We start from the raw sequence: 17,395 nt of genomic DNA, 5'->3' as shown, positions 1-17,395 counted from the left end.
GTGTGTTTGGTATTGGATTCCTTTAATACTAGGACAGAGGTCAAACCCTTGGAGGGACATTAGGCCTGGACGGACAGGCACAGCATTCGAGGACAGAGGGTCAAGCCCGTGTAGGGACATAAGGCCTGGACGGACAGGCACAGCATTCGAGGACAGAGGTCAAACCCTTGTAGGGACATTAGGCCTGGACAAACAGGCACAGCATTTGAGGACAGAGCTCAAACGGAAACCCACATAGGGACATAAGGCCTGGACGGACAGGCACAGCATTCGAGGACAGAGGTCAAGCCCGTGTAGGGACATAAGGCCTGGACGGACAGGCACAGCATTTGAGGACAGAGGTCAAACCCTTGTAGGGACATTAGGCCTGGACGGACAGGCACAGCATTTGAGGACAGAGGTCAAGCCCAAGTAGGAACATAACGCCTGGACGGACAGGCACAGCATTCAAGGACAGAGGACAAGTCCACATAGGGACATAAGGCCTGGACGGACAGGCACAGCATTCGAGGACAGAGGTCAAATGGAAATCCATGTAGGGACATAAGGCCTGGACGGACAGGCCAGCAATCAAGGACAGAGGACAAGTCCACGTAGGGACATAAGGTCTGGACGGACAGGCACAGCATTCGAGGACAGAGGTCAGGCCCACATAGGGACAAAAGGCCTGCACGGACAAGCAAAGCATTCGAGGACATTAAGAGCTCTCAGAAATAAGAAAACCGCTACTCAAGTCCAAATCTACAATATCAACCTATGTTGACTTTGTGGTTTACATAGTGACTCTGTAAACAATGGGAACAAAGAGGATTAACTAGAGTGCAAGTACCACCAGTTTTCGATAGTACTAGAAACATTACTGTTGGCAAGGTCATGAAGAATATTGAGCATATGAAATATGCAAGCTCCAAACATCTTAAGTCAGCTTTTTATGTTCTTACATTCCAAATGTGGACGACAGGCACAGTGTTTCAGGTCAGGCCCTTGTAGGGACGTATGGCCTGGACAGTAGATGGACAGGCACAGTATTTCAGGTCAGGCACTTGTAGGGATGTAGGGCCTGGACAGTGGAAGGACAGGCACAGCATTTCAGGTCATGCACTTGTAGGGACGTATGGCCTGGACAGTGGAAGGACAGGCACAGCGTTTCAGGTCAGGCACTTGTAGGGACGTATGGCCTGGACAGTGGAAGGACAGGCACAGCATTTCAGGTCAGGCCCTTGTAGGGACATGGCCTGGACAGTGGACTGACAGGCACAGCGTTTCAGGTCAGGCCCTTGTAGGGAGGTACGGCCTGGACAGTGGACAGACAGGCACAGCGTTTCAGGTCCGGTATATGTGCTGCAGTGCTTATATTATCTGGAGCATAGGAGGCAGTTGAAGCTGCTGCAAGGCTTTCAATTGCTTTTATTCATCTTGCCATTCACAGGGAAAATTTGGAAAACCCAAGCAAAGGCAGGTTTACTTTCAAAAACACTAGCATTTTCATCAACTCTGGTGCCAGCCTTGAGCAGTGAGGGCTCATGATATCCCCTGTCATTGAAAAGACACGTTCACTGGGCACACTGGTTGGTGGACATGACAGATATTGCTGAGCCACTTTGGCTAGGTGTGGCCAGACAGTGGACTTGTGTGCCCAATATGCCAGCAGATCTGTCTGCATGTTCTCTGTGGGCTCTGAGAGATACCGTGTCACTGACAGCTGTGCTGGTGTCTCCTTTGCTTGGGTGGAGTGAGAGTCACTCATGCCAGGTGCTTTCTCTCTAGTCCATAGCACAAAAGATGAATCTTTATGGGCAACATGCCTTTGGCATTCTGAAGTGGAGGAGGAGGAGGTACTAGCTGTCGCTGACAGAGTGCTGCTCCTGCTTGGGCTAGCACAACTCTCGGATGTGCTCGCTGTTTCCTCCTTTGCTTCACGCCCAATCTCTCTCTGCCTATGGCGCTCCTGTTAACGGACTTTCTAACAGCAGGTCCTTCACCAATAGGAGACAATCGTACTATAGGGCGATTTTCCCTTTCACATGGGGATCACAGACTGTGGTGAGCATGTATGTGTTCAATTCTGTTAAAGGCCTTAATATGTCTTCCACTTGCTGCTGCAAAATGTCCAAACAATGCAGCACCTCAACTGTCATTCACTCTTCCTGTTTAAAGGCCTCCAAATTTTCATCCAGGAAATTAACAATAGGGATGATGTCAGCCAAGGTGGCACTTCTGGAACTCAGCTCCTCTGTGACATCCTTCAAGGGCTGCAGGATTTTTACCAGCTAACTCATGACTAACCAATCATGATGCCCTAGGGGATTCTGCACACCTATGTCTATTGAACCAGAAAGTTCATGAAGGGGTGTCTGCAGCTCCACTAACCTCTGCAGCATCATAAAGGTGGAATTCCACCGAGTGGCAATGTCTTGAATGAGACGCTTGTGAGGCATATCCAAATCAGTCTGCTTTTGTCGGAGAACCTGCCCCGCCTTCACACTTCTGTGGAAGTGCGCTGCTATGTTCCTGCACTTCTGAATTAAGCTATGCAGGTATTCATTCTCTTGGTCGTTGGACTCCAACCCCAGAGCTGACTTCACTACCAGGTGCAGAGTGTGTGCAAAACATCGGATGTTCTTAAAGCGCCTGTCGGTTATTGCCTTAACCATGTTTGCACCATTGTCTGTGACAAAGAACCCTGCCTGAGGATTCCTGTCTTGCTGATGTAGTTGCCAGCCCTCCAGCATCTTTCTGATGCATGCTAGAATATTGGCTGTGGTATGGGCCTGGTCTGTCAGGTGGGTGTGCAGTAAAGCCCACCTCTACCCTGATACTTGTTCAGTAATAGAGCTGCTGCCTGCCCCTGCCTCAGCCAGATCCCACCAGTGTGCTGTCAGGGAGAGGTAAGAGTGTGCAGCATTCATGGTGGTCCAGATATCGCAGGTGAAATGCACACTCCCCTGTGCCTTAGCTAGCAGTGCTTGGATGCGACTGCGACACTGCTTGTACAGGCTGGGGATGACCTTTCTGCTAAATGTGGTTCTGGAGGTCACTTTGTAATTTGGAACTATGACCTTCAGAAAATGCTTGAAATCCACATTCTCTACTAACTGTAAGGACTGGTCATCAAGGGCAATCATTTCCCCAGTGCTCCTGGTTACAACTTTTGAGGCTGCCTGCCTCCTACCCCAGGATAGATTTACCGCACTCCACCCCATTTCCTCCATGGTGGGTTGTCGCTTCTGCCACATGTCAGGGGGTTGCTGGCCTGCCACCTGACTGCTAGAAGGGGATGAGGGCGTGGGCTGACTCTGCTCCTTTTCAACCACTTTACGCTGCTTGGAAGGGGTCCCTGACTGGTACTGCCACCATCCCCAGATGGCAGTACTGTTGTTGGATGTTGCCGCTTCATATGATGCGTCAAGCCAAAATTAGATAGATGTCCCATTTGCTTGCCTCTGCTAATAGCCCTGCCACAGTAATTACACCGAGCAAAATGCGGGTCCTCCGTCACTTTAAAGTGGCTCCAGATCGCAGATGTCTTTCGTGATCCTCCCTTCTGTATAGCCTTGGGGGTGGATGCTGGCACTGGAACTGAAGTAGTGGGTGCACCTTGAGAAGCAATGCCAGGGGCCTCAGTCATACTCTGTGCCTGCGCTGACTGCTCTTCCTCCTCCTCATCATCATCAATTTCATCTCTCCCCTTCTGCACTGACGTGGAGGCTAAGACAGGACTAACTGATCCTCCTAAAACTTTGTCAGCTATTACGTCTTCCGTTTATGATGAGAATCCCAAACAAGATGATTCTTCATCCGAATCAGAAGCAAACAGTGCCTGCGCTACATTGTCAATGCTAAGTTGAGACTGCTGTCCCACTGCTGCTTTTGGGTATTGACATTTTGTCTTGCATGACTCAGCCTCTCCTTCCCTCACCTCCAAAACTACAGGATCAGAAACAGGTGGTGGCGATGCATCATGTTTAGATTTCATTTTTTTCTGGATGGAACTGCCAGTGCCTGCCCCTCCAAAGAGTTTAGATTGCAACAGGTCCCTTTTTAACTTTAATGGGGGACTGGCACTAGTGCCTTTTAAAGTGCCTCCTCTGCCAGTCCCAATCACTCGACCACATCTAGCTTTCCCTGACATTATGAATTTAATGTCACTGCCTAGTGCTTACTGGCTGCCCTCGGGCACAGTGCCTTGATATGCACTAATGTAATGTGTGTGCACACACTGAGCTTGTAACTTCAAAAGAGGCCCACTGGAGATTTGGCTGCACAGACTGTCCCAATAATATACTTGAGTCTGCTAAACTACCCAGTGCCCACTGGCACAGTGCCTTGATATGCACTAATGTGTAATGTGTGTGCACACACCGAACTTGTAACTACAAAAGAGGCATACTGGGGATTTGGCTGCACACACAGACCACTGCAGTCCCAATATACTTGAGTCTGAAAAACTGCCTGCCCACTGGCACTGATGCCCAGTGCACTAAGAGACTGAGTGAGTTCAATTAAACAGAACTTAAAGAACACAGTACTCTAGATGAGTTCTCATCAATGATCTGTAAAGAGATATTACCTCTTTTCCTACTGGTTATGCTTCTCTCTCTACATCTAAGCATTTTCCTGGATCTGGCCACCACCTTATCACATAATTTTACTACCTTGAGATCATCTGACACTATCACAGCAAGGTCCCTCTCCTGGTTGGAAAAGCTGGAATTGCTGGCATAGCAGGAAAATCGATGAAATATATTTTTCAATGGCAATTCTAGCAAACAAGCTAGAAATTGAATATATCTCTCCAACCCACAACACCCAAATGGTGCTTGCAACCTACCCCAGAGGGTGAATTAAACAAAATGTCACTGCTAGCAGCTTCTCTCCCTGGCACAGAGAGACCATCTCAGAACAACTAAAAAAAAGTGCTTAAAAAAAAAACAGGGCTAGCTGGCATTGCAGCCAAATGAAACACAAATATCTTTTTCTATCTAAGTAACTAGCCTAGCTAGCAATTAAATACAGATTTGAGAACTCAGGCTAGCTCTGAGTGCATCCACGTTCCGCAGAGACAGACCACCTCCCAGCCTCCCCACATCACCCCTGCAAAGAAAGTGTGTGGCACGACGCGTGCTTAAGTATATATAGTGCTGAGTCATCAGGAAAAGCGTCACTGACCACTGAGTGAGAGTGCGATTGGCTGCATTACAAAACTTCTTACCGCTGATACATTGCATTCTGATCTCCTTGCCAGCCTGTCTGACCCACTCTGACAGGGCTGTGAGGTCACTGAATACTCACAGGAAAGGGCTGGTTTTTGGCTATGGATATACCAAATGGCGTTCTCTGATTTGAAATGGCGGTGAAGAAAAGCGTGCGGCACCAAACGTATGGAACGGATGATATGTTATATTTGTGGGGAATCGCAATACGTTTCGTAACCCCACAAATACAACAAATAGGGACATATACGCTGCGGATTGCCAATACGTTGCAAACGAATGCACCCCCCTAGTTACCAGTACCTAGAGTCTGCAAAATGGAATCATTTAAAGAGACCAGTAAGGTTCCTCAGGCCCAGCTGGGGCATGCCCAAACTCTTCCCACCCCCACCCCCAATAAATGTATGCCAGAGCTGGGTACTCCCTTCCTGACCCCACTTACCCCCTTAGTGCTGGCCCATCTAAAAGAAGAGTAAAGACCAGTGTGAAGCCCTCTTGCTCTGGCTTTCATCCCTGGAGTTTCAAAAATGGTGCCAGCCTGGAGGATGTATCTGAAGTGACATCACTTCAGTGCTCGTCTCCAGTGTGGCTTCGTTCAGCCCTTACTCTTCTTTTAGCCAGACTAGCCCTATGGGGGTAAGTAGGGACTGGGGAGGGAGATCCCTGGCCCCAATATATGTTTTGTGTAGGGTAGGATAGGCCCAGGGAGAACTCATGGCTTAATTTTTACAACAGGAGTGGGGGTCTGAGGGCCTGGCTTAGTCCCAATTAGGCTGGCAGGCCCAAGCCCCAGATTGACTTTTTCAAGGCAGGAAGGTGATTGGAGGGCCATGGGGAGTCCCCTTTTTTTTTTTTTTTTTTTTAAATATAATAAGTTTGCTAATATGAAAACTCCTGAAAAAGTTCAGATATTCTCATGGAAGGCCATTTTTTATATGTTCCATTTGGAATGAACTGAAAATGGGCTCATTGGTTTTTAGTATTTGTTTTTAACGAATTCACATCCCTATTAAATTCCCACTCACTGCACCACTGAATATTGACTTTGTTTCTTAAATAGACTGCCCTTTTCCTGTTGAGGGACTAAAACAGACAAATATAAGTTTGTGAATAAACTGCCTCCCTAAAGAAATAAAAAAATGGTCACATTGGTCAAATTATTCAACTAATTATTGGTGTTTTTAATATGATTACAATTTAAAAGAAAAAGTTTAAAAGAAAAATGTATTGGTCAGTTTATGAGGAGACGGTAAATGATTACAATCATAGCGCCGGCAAGGCTGATACTGTCTGGGGCCCATTGCGGGTGAGAGACAGTGGATTAAAAACGAGGCACTTTTGCTCTGATACCGCCTGTCCTCAGTATAGTGATTGGTTTGGTTTAACGAATATAATTATTCAAGAAATTAAAATGAGTTTTTTCCCTCTCTAAAATGAAATGATACAGAAACAATCAAATTCCTGCCCCCCTCCCAAATTTATACCCTCATCATCCAGGTTTCCTCTCATCCTCCCCACCCATTCTAAATTGGTCCCAAACCTTTTAGAAAACAAAAGTGAGGGTCAGAAGGGGTGGAGCTGGGAGGCAGCTCCGGGGTAGGAGGGCTTTGTTGGTTCAATTGGGAGGAGGGGGGGGGGGTTTAGGAGTTCATTGCTTCTTTTTAGGGTGCTCTGTTTGAAAATAGCATACATTACAATGAACACACAAAACTAAATAATGTACAATGACACAAAAAGAAATGAAAACCTTCACAGGCTTGCACCTGCATAACCCTAATGAAAATTTGATTCTGAAAAGCAATTCACAATTGTATTGCCAATTTTTTTCAAAAATTATCACCTACAACTTTTTGTTAACCTTTATTTCTAATGTAAAGCAACATTCAAATCCCCAGAGGATTTTTACCATTTGTTTAGAGGGATACTGTAAAGGGCTGGACAGCACTGCTCTTCCATAGATATGCATGAATTCAGTACAGGGGTTGGCAAATCTCAATATCAGTGTTATTTCCCCTCCTATTTAGATATGACTTGTTAGCCATTTACCTGAATTTTACCATTTTTTCTTTTATTGAGCATTTTAAAGCTTTAGACCCAATTGCAGCAATAAAGTTATGCAAATTTTCTGTAAAGATTCTTCTCCTGTCTCCTTCCTCCTCCGGTTCAACTACCCTGTTATATTGTAACTTTTGTTTCCGTTGCATGTGTTAAATGCACAAAGTTATTGCACCCCCTGTTATCTGTAAACCGGCATGATATGATTGTATCATGAATGCTGGTATAGAAAAGCTTTAAATAAATAAATAAATTAAATAAAAAAGAAATCAGAACATCTGCTGGGCTAGTTCATGTTTGATGGCTGCTATGTCTTCTTCCTTGAATTTGCAAGGTCTTGTTACTGTACCATCATTATATATGAAGGGCCCTTATGGTCTCCTATTAAATTTACCGTAGATCCATGCTCTGACTCAGAGGTACTGTGACCCTATATTACACATCCCCAGGGATGTGTGCACTTGTTGGTATGGACCTGCCAGGAGTATGAAGACCCCTAGACTGAAGAAGAGTTTTCTTCTAGGATCTGGAGAACTAAGGATTCCCTTCCAGGAGTTCACTACAAAGAGGGAGAGAAGGGAGGAGAGTATCCAGAAGGGGTCCCCGGAAACAATAGGGACAGTGAAAACTACAGAAGCTTGCCCGAGTAGAGAGATCAACTCAATTCAGCTTTCTTTTCCTGCAGTTTTTATAACTGCTGTGTCTCACTTGCAATCTCAGAGATGTGCTTCGTTTAAAGATATCGGTTCGGGCACGTCACGGAAAATTTAGTTTTCCCACAGTTCAGGGGGGGGGGGGGGGGTTTCGGCAATTTTCAATGAAGTGCGTTACTGCGCACTAATGGGCCTTACTGTGCACTAACAACCAGTTAGTGCACACTATCTCAGCACAAGTGTGCAGTACACCGATCGAGTGTGCACTAGCTAGATGTTAATGCGCATTAAGGCCCGTTAGTGCACCCTAATAGAACTTACAGTGCACTAAGTATGTAGTAGTGCGCAGTAACTAATGTTAGTGCACACTAAAAAATGCAACTTAAAAATGAAAAAGTATCAATTCAGAGGAGTTCGTTAGCTTATAAAACAGGGTGCACTAATTGGTATTACTGCGCACTAAGAGATATACAGTGCACAGTAACTCTGTTAGTGCGCACTAACACGAAATATGAATTTTGCCAAAATTTCGGCAAAAATCGCTTCATTTCTCGGTGCTACCGAACCATGACAAATTAAACAATATCATTGACATTGTCTAATTTTTGAAAAACAAATGCACATCCCTAGCAGTCTACAGACTGAGCCCAATTAGCAACCATGTATTCCTAGATACTGAATCTGTGGGATGTTTCCTGCTGCATATAGAAATCCTGATAGTCCTGTAGTGGATCTCATCTTGGCATCAAGGAGCTGACTCATGAATGTGGCAAGAATATCTAGGATATTAGCTTGACAGTTTATTGAAGCAACTCCTCAGATTTTAAAGAGGTGAAACATATTTGTGCCAGTAGAAGACCTCTGCACTTTGAATGTGATCATGTTTAAAACATCTGTAAGAAGTGACTAGTGATGATGACTTTCTCTATTGTTGTAAATGAAATATAAGATATTGTGTCTGAATCTTGTTTTTCTCTGCTATATGTTTTAAAAAATAAAGATATACCATAGAAATATCAACTCTTGCATGTGGATTGGTTTTTGCAGAAGCAGAAAACTATTTCTGCTACCCGCTAGTATGGTCTTGAAACGTATTTCCCCCTTATGAACACACATCCTGGAGAGCCTACCTCCAACCACCTGAGAGCAAAAGGGGTATATAAGCAAATACCAGGGCATGTCTCATTTTGACAGTGTCCCTTTAACTGAGCGCTATTTGTAAGGCTACACCATAAACTTTCCTGTGTTTGGGATGGTTTCTCATTCTCCTTTCTACAACATTCCCATTGTTCCAAATATTTTATATATATGATATGGTAACAGTTACAAGAAGCATGCAGCAGTACTGGTCCTTCTGTAAATGCAAATCGCTGGGTCCAATGGTTTCTTGAAATAATTAAGAATGCACCACATGCAAATGTCAGAATAGAAGAAATTTAACAGAGCACAGGGAGAAATGACAATAAAAATGGTCAGATCTCCCTATTATCGCTTGCTGTACATCTCTCAAGAAAGCTGATTCCCAGCTCTGTATGGGTTCCAGCACTATGTGATTTATTGGGTAATTCAGCATTTGCCAGTATGTCTTGTGCTAATTAAATGCATCGCACTCTATTCAGAAATGTCACAATTGATTTGTCTTCTGCAAGCACGGACTTTATTTCAATCTTCTAAAAAAGATTTTATGAGCCCCAGATAACTTATCCTGGCACATTCATCTCCCAGGGCAGCTCCTGCGAGCGAGGGCAGTATAAGAAGAGACCAGCAGTGAATGTTCGATACGAATGTCTTTTGGACAGCTTATTTATCTGTTCTAGGCCGCATGTCTGGGAAGGCAAACTATACAGTATATGGCGACATTACAAGCTGTTCTGTCAACTTGTAAAAACACTTCAGCATGACAGAAGTTAACTGAAAATGATATTGGCAGATTTTATTAGGGTCCAGGCCAAGCCAAGAATGGTCACATCTAAAGTCTTATAGTTTATGATTCATATTCATATTCTAATGAATTGTTTTTTGACTAAATTTTGCAAATTATTAAACTATATTATAAGATGATAAGAAATCTGCTGTTTACTTTAAAGTTACACTGGAGCACTGTGGAAACATTCAAGGTCATGGAATGAATGCCAATCTGTGATTTCACTTAGCATTTCTTGTTGTCTGTTAGTAGCACAGATATACTGGGGAATATTGAAAAAAGAAAACTTTGGGGAGGGTATAGGGTTGAGACTGCCTGAAACATTCCTGTTACACAGTAATGGTTGAAATGGTTTTGCTCGTATCACAGGATGAGCAAGATTGCTGAAAGTCTCAAGCGAGAAAAGCAGGGGAAGAAAGAATACTTCGAGAGCAAGGAAGTAAGGATGATTGGGAGACCACAGAAAAAATATGATACACATTAGATAGTACTGGAAAATAATTATTTTCCATTAGCAGGTAAGCAAATCATACCAATGTTCAGTTGAAGCTCTGTCTAACATGACTCCTTAAAGTTATCAAATAACACCGGCACACAGCACTATTCTCATAAATGTGCATTACAATATTTTAACAAATTGAGTACACAAGGAATGTAATAATATAACACAGTAAATGTGATTTTTTTGACCTGTAAAAGTACCTTCTAGGTACACCTGGCCAGAATCTACATCACTAAACATTTGTACGTATTTTTATGATTTAATGTAACCGAAACGTAATGGCACCTGTTAGAATGTACTATAGTACGCTTACTCCAAACTTACTTATGTGCCTACAAGTAAACTGTTGAGATGGTATATAACTTAGCGACGGTATAGAAAACTTTAAATAAATAAATAAATAAATAAATAAATAAATAAACATTTGGAAGCTAAGGCTTTTATGTATCTAGAGGCAGTTATAGTTCAAGCTTTCACCCATGGCACTCCAAGTTTTACTGCCCCTGCTTTTGAGGAACTGCTGTGTTTCTTTAACAAATTTTCCAAGGATGCTATATTTAGTAACAAATGGGGCTGTAGTTTTAGCAACATGAAGTTGTGCATGTGCCACTGGATTTGACTGAAAGCAACAAATTTGTCATACACCCTCCAGCAATTTGCAAGATTTTTCATCTTTTATTCTCTAATTAGATTTAAAACAGTAGCAGACAGGTGAAAGGCCTTGTATTTTGCTACGGTCCACTGAGCCATACAATCCAATTCACACATCCATCTAGTTCATAGAATATAACCCCAAATAGGCAATAACAGTTTATGAGGGGACCAGCACATGTGTCAATGTAATATCTAAACTCCACTATTTAATAGAAGTGGAAGGTAAAAAAAAGAGGTTCCACAGAATGAGGCAGATATTCAAAAGCCATTTAGACGGATAACTAAAAACATATCCGTCTAAATGGCTTAGTCGAAATATTCGGTGACTTATCCAGCTAAATTCTAGCAGGATATGTTGGGGCATTCCTGGGGCGGGTGGTAGCTGTTCTGGGGAGGAACGGAGTTAACTGGTGAACTTAATCGGCTAACTCTGGCCACGCTGCAAGCAGATCTAAAGTTAGCCAGATAAACTTATCTGGCTTACTTTTAAGATAGGAGGGTATATTCAGTGGCAAGGCTAGGTGTACCCAGCTAACTTACAGGCCGATACAGTAAAGTGCGGCCGCGGTTACCCTGCTTCTAACCCGCTTCTAACTCACAATTTGTCTGCGTAAGTCCAACCCGCGATTCACTACCCCTTTAAACTCATCCTTACCACTTCTTTAAATCAACCGGTAACCCTTTACGCCTACAGCATGTATATGAGATGTAAATGCTCCGATTAGCTATTCCCTCCCATACAGCAATGTGCGCCCCGATTATCTCCTTTTTAACCTGTAGTTTTGCCACGCGTTTAACCTGCTAACTTACCGCCTACCCTTACCCCTGTGTTAGTGTGGAGCGTTGGGTCCGAGAGACAAAATTTCATGGGCAAACGACCCCCTCACCCCCCGGGACCCTTACCCTAGCGTTAGTGTGGTGTGACAGCAATAGGCAGGTTCCGGTCAAAATCCCCCCCTCCCGAAGCAGGGCGCAGGGCGAAAATCGACATGTCATTAAAACAAAAGTAAATAAAGTATAATAAAAGAAAATTCACATGCAGTAAGTTTACTTTTAACAGTCCTCTCTCTCTCTCCTCCTCCCGAGGCGTGTACTGCGGCTCCCCTGCCTCCCGGGGGCAGCCGGCGGCGAAAGCATGCGGGCGAAAGTGAATGAATGCACGCCCGTACACAGCGGGAGCCGGCGGGCGTGCATTCATTCACTCACCTTCGCCGGCGGGCGTGCATGCATCCATCCAACGGAGGGAGCCGGCGGGCGTGCATTCATTCACTCACCTTCGCCGGCGGGCGTGCATGCATCCATCCAACGGAGGGAGCCGGCGGGCGTGCATTCATTCACTCACCTTCGCCGGCGGGCGTGCATGCATCCATCCAGCGGAGGGAGCCGGTGGCGAAAGCGGCTTCCAGCAGCCCCTGTCGGTGAAAGTGAATGAATGCACGCCCGTACGCGGTGGGAGCCGGCGGGCGTGCACTCATTCACTCACCTTCGCCGGCGGGCGTGCATGCATCCATCCAACGGAGGGAGCCGGCGGGCGTGCATTCATTCACTCACCTTCGCCGGCGGGCGTGCATGCATCCATCCAGCGGAGGGAGCCGGTGGCGAAAGCGGCTTCCAGCAGCCCCTGTCGGTGAAAGTGAATGAATGCACGCCCGTACGCGGCGGGAGCCGGCGGGCGTGCACTCATTCACTCACCTTCGTCGGCGGGCGTGCATGCATCCATCCAACGGAGGGAGCCGGCGGGCGTGCATTCATTCACTCACCTTCGCCGGCGGGCGTGCATGCATGCATCCATCCAGCGGAGGGAGCCGGTGGTGAAAGCGGCTTCCAGCAGCCCCCGTCGGCGAAAGTGAATGAATGCACGCCCGTACGCGGCGGGAGCCGGCGGGGGTGCATTCATTCACTCACCTTCGCCGGCGGGCGTGCATGCAACCATCCAGCGGAGGGAGCCGGCGGCGAAAGCGGCTTCCAGCAGCCCCCGCTGGCGAAGGTGAATGAATGTGCGCCTGTGTGTGCAATCTGGTCGCTCAAGGCGTGACGTCACAACGTTTGGCGTCACGGCGTGTGACGTCGGCATTCGCTAATGCACTGCCTTGAGCGCCCAAATTGCATTCATTCACCTTCGCCGGCGGGGGCTGCTGGAAGCTGCTTTGGCTCCCCTGCCCCCGCCGGCGAAGGTGAATGAATGCAATTTGGGCGCTCAAGGCAGTGCATTAGCGAACGCCGATGTCAAATGTCGTGACGTCACGCCTTGAGCTCCCAAATTGCACGCACAGGCGAGCATTCATTCACCGCTGGCGGGGGCTGCTGGAAGCCACTTTCGCCGCCGGCTCCCTCCGCTGGATGAATGCACGCCCGCCGGCAAAGGTGAGTGAATGAATGCACGCCGTACGTTTTCGCCCGCCCGGGAGGAGGAGAGAGAGAGAGGACTGTTCAAAGGAAATTCACATGCAGTAAGTTTACTTTTATTACTATTATTACACTTTATTCACTTTTGTTTTAATTTTCGTGCTGCGCCTTGCTTCGGGAGGGGGGGGGAGAGGACTCACAATCCCCCCTGGTACCTGTCATTTCAAACGTCATTTGAAATGACGTTTGAAATGACAGGTACCAACGCACCCAGGATACTGTATAGGCGCTGTATAGCGCTCTATACAGTAAAATGGATTGCGCGGGCCTAACGCTTCACGGACGCTTCTTGGACGCGGCTTGCATTTGCAAGCTATTTAAATACAGTATCAAGCGGTAGGTGATCCGATCTGTGCGTGCAGCAAACGCGGGTGCGCCCGGCCGTAACGCACCTCTTCCTACCGCTCCTTACGGTATCGGCCTGTTATCTAGCTACTCAGCGGCTGAATATGGACCCCTTTATGTTTAAGCCATGAATGTGCCTTTCAATTTCCTTTTAATCCTGTTGATGAAACGTAAAAGGCTTCAGAATACCATGGAAACTACAGCAACACATGGTACATATTCTGTGCTAAGATAGGAGCCATCCTCTCTCTGAAACAGCAGGACAAGGTGAATCATACCATGTTTGCAGAGCAAATATTTCAAAGGTTAATTACCTGGGTTAGCTTTTTGTTTATTTGTTTAGTTGCTTGTTTGTGCCTATGCCAGCTGAGGCTTTCATCTTGAGAAACCTCAGAAAGTAAGCAGGGTTGGACCTAATCGATGCTGGCGTCCAGAGAAGTGCAAGGAACACCGAGTACTGCATGAAGAGGTAGGGGTGACTCAATAGGGGACACACTGTCCTCGATGCACCAGAAAGGTATATATATAAGGGCTCCAGGTAGCTGGGAGTGCTGCATGTGAGATGACACGCTGCATCACTACAACCAACAAAAAGGACAGACGCACCCAATTTTGAATATTTGTTTTACGGGCCATTCAAAAATGAATTCAACACACAATGAAGTGTCTTTTTGGTGATAAAGCAGACATCCAAAGAGTACGTTGCAGGTGTCCGTACATATGAAACAAGTAAAAGAAAAAAAATCCTACATGCAAAGCTACCTAATCTATTTAAAGGACCGTCTCGCACGCGCAAGTGGGGGCGATTTTAGTAGATGCGTTCAGCGACGCATTAGGGCTTATTTCTCTGTTCCCTCCCAGTTCACCTCAGTAAAGGACTGTACTTCCTAAACCCCCTACCTTTTAGAGTTAATTCCCTGAGTTCCGTGTTCATTGTAAAGCCTGTTGCTGCATTATTTTTTTTTCTGTAAACCGATGTTCCCAACGATTGTCGGTATTTAAAAATGTAAAATAAATAAATACAGCTTAATTACCTTTTCATTGATGCCCTATATCAGTGGTCCCCAAACCTGTCCTGGAGGGCCACCAGCCAGTCGGGTTTTTGGGATATCCTCAATGAATATGCATGAGAGAAAATGTGCATGTTATGGAGGCAGTGCATGCAAATTTTCTCTTATGCATATTCATTGAGGATATCCCAAAAACCCGACTGGCTGGTGGCCCTCCAGGACAGGTTTGGGGACCACTGCCCTATATCCTTTCACACCTGCAAAAGGGGCAGTGGAAGGAGACACGATGTTGAATTTTCAGTAGGGCGCCTATGAGACCATATGGACCTGTACTTTTCAGTCTGCACAAACCCAATCAATGTTCAAATGCAGGATACCCGCATGCATTGAATATTGCTCTGCCACTAAAAAGTATTCATATGTACTTCCCCGGTGTTAAGGAGAGGTGTAAAGGATGTATCTAAGTGGCATGATTATTACATATGCACATTTTAAATAGTGAAATATACATGCAGATTTTTCAGACGCTACAGAAATGCCCCTCCCTCCATGCAGCTATGAGTCCCATTTAGTAAGCAGCCCAGACTTTCATGGAAAGTCACAATTTGATGCATATATCTTTTCTACCAGCACTTGCATGCAAATAAGCCTGGTGAAAATGTTATACGGTAGATTTTAAGAGCCGTCCACACGTTTGCAGGCACAAGCACATGGACACGCCAATTTTATATCATGCATGTTATAAAATCTGCTGCCCAAGTGCGCATGAGCTTATATCATCACAAATGCCGTCTCACGCACGTAAGGGGGGGAATTTTAGTAGATGCGCTCAGCGATGCATTAGGGCCTAGAACATAAGAACATGCCATACTGGGTCAGGCCAAGGGTCCCTCAAGCCCAGCATCCTGTTTCCAACAGTGGCCAATCCAGGCCACAAGAACCTGGCAAGTACCCAAAAACTAAGTCTATTCCATGTAACCACTGCTAGTAATAGCAGTGGCTATTTTCTAAGTCAGCAGCCTATTTCTCTGTTCCCTCCCAGTTCACCCCAGTAAAGGAGCAGACTTCCTAAACCCCCTACGTAACCTGCCTCCCCTTTACCCTACTAGCCCTGACCCCTGAAACCCCGCTGACTACCCTAAATTTTGTTTTCTTCTTACCTGCAATCCATAGCAGCAGCAGCAAGTTCCCCGGCTGTGGGATCCCGGCGCGTGCTTATGCGCGACACTGACTTAATGGCGCTGCCCCAGCCTGCCCATGTCCCACCCATGCCCTGCCCAGAACCCACCCCCGGCCCACCCCTTTTTGCAAAAAACCTCTCCAATGTGTGTACCGGGAGAAACGTGCATGGATGCGGGCCTCTTAAAATCATGCGCGCCCCAGTCACACATTTATCTCCCGGATTTGCCAAGGGTAGGGCTTTTAAACTTCACCCTTAAGCGCACACTATCCCTGTAAAGCGCATATTTTCACAAAGCTCATTATTAACCGGCTGCTTTGAATGATTTTGAATCGCAGGAGCTCATTCTTGAATGTGCATTATGTTTATTACTTGTGAAGAGAAAAATGTGCAATTTTTTTTTTCTTCAAAAAGAAGCACTACACATGTAAAAATTCATAAAAGTGAGAAACTCCAAAGCTTCTGCATTTGGGCCATTTTTGTGTGGTTTTGCATGCATGGTCATCTGTCTGTGAAAATGTTTATAGCTCAGTACATTGGCCTCGAAAGGTATGTACACCTAAGCCTTTGAAAATATCCCCCATGATGTACGTTTTACACTAAATTTTCAAAGTCATTTACATGCCTCAAACTTGCTTTTGTGTGTGTAAATGGCTGTTCTAAAACCAGAGTTCAGTGCCCAGTTATGTGCCTACTTTTACATAAGCTGCAAAGAGGCATTTCTAGGGACAGAACTGAAATGTACACGCCTACATTTTTATTTTCAGAAGATTTGCATGTAAGCTAACCCACGCAAATTTCACCCTCTGCAGTGGAGGTATAACTTTATGCGAGTTAATTTGCGCACGTACCTTGTCAATTACCTGATCATTTGACAGCAAATTTATGCAGAGACGTCTGCTTTTGAGAAGGTTGGGTGAAGGCCGTGCGCACAATCTATTTGCAGAAATTAGCCCCATCCACACAGTTATTTGGGGTGCCAAACACTGAAAAGAAGCCAAAGGGGGAAGAATGTTCCCAAATTATTGTTGGCACAAGCTCAGTCGTCTACGTCGCGGAGAAGCCGTAACGGGGGAAGGTCACCCAAAAGGGGAACAAATTCCTTTCTCTTTTCAAGCCATCTTGTTCCTCCTCTGCCGGACTGTCCTTGAAGTTTATCCCTTTCACTATTGTCTCTGACTTGCTCATTAACAACAAAAAAAAAAAGTCATCGTTTTTTTTTTTAGCAAACGTTAACTGACGCCTAAAACATCTCCAGCACTCTTCTAGATGAATAAAAGCATATTTTACTGCTGTGTTCTCTGATGCTGTGCGGTACCATTCATCATTACTATTAGATATTCTGGAAGAGATGCACAATATATATCACTTACTGTGTAGAAAAGGATTGCTTTTTTTTTTTTTTCCCCTGTAGCACCAAGAAAGGTCCTAGCAACATTTTCCAAAGCCAGTC

Source organism: Rhinatrema bivittatum, chromosome 2, assembly GCF_901001135.1.
Source record: "Rhinatrema bivittatum chromosome 2, aRhiBiv1.1, whole genome shotgun sequence".
Classification (NCBI taxonomy): domain Eukaryota; kingdom Metazoa; phylum Chordata; class Amphibia; order Gymnophiona; family Rhinatrematidae; genus Rhinatrema; species Rhinatrema bivittatum.
The sequence above is the reverse complement of the archived record's forward strand: the minus strand, read 5'-3'. Positions refer to the sequence as shown.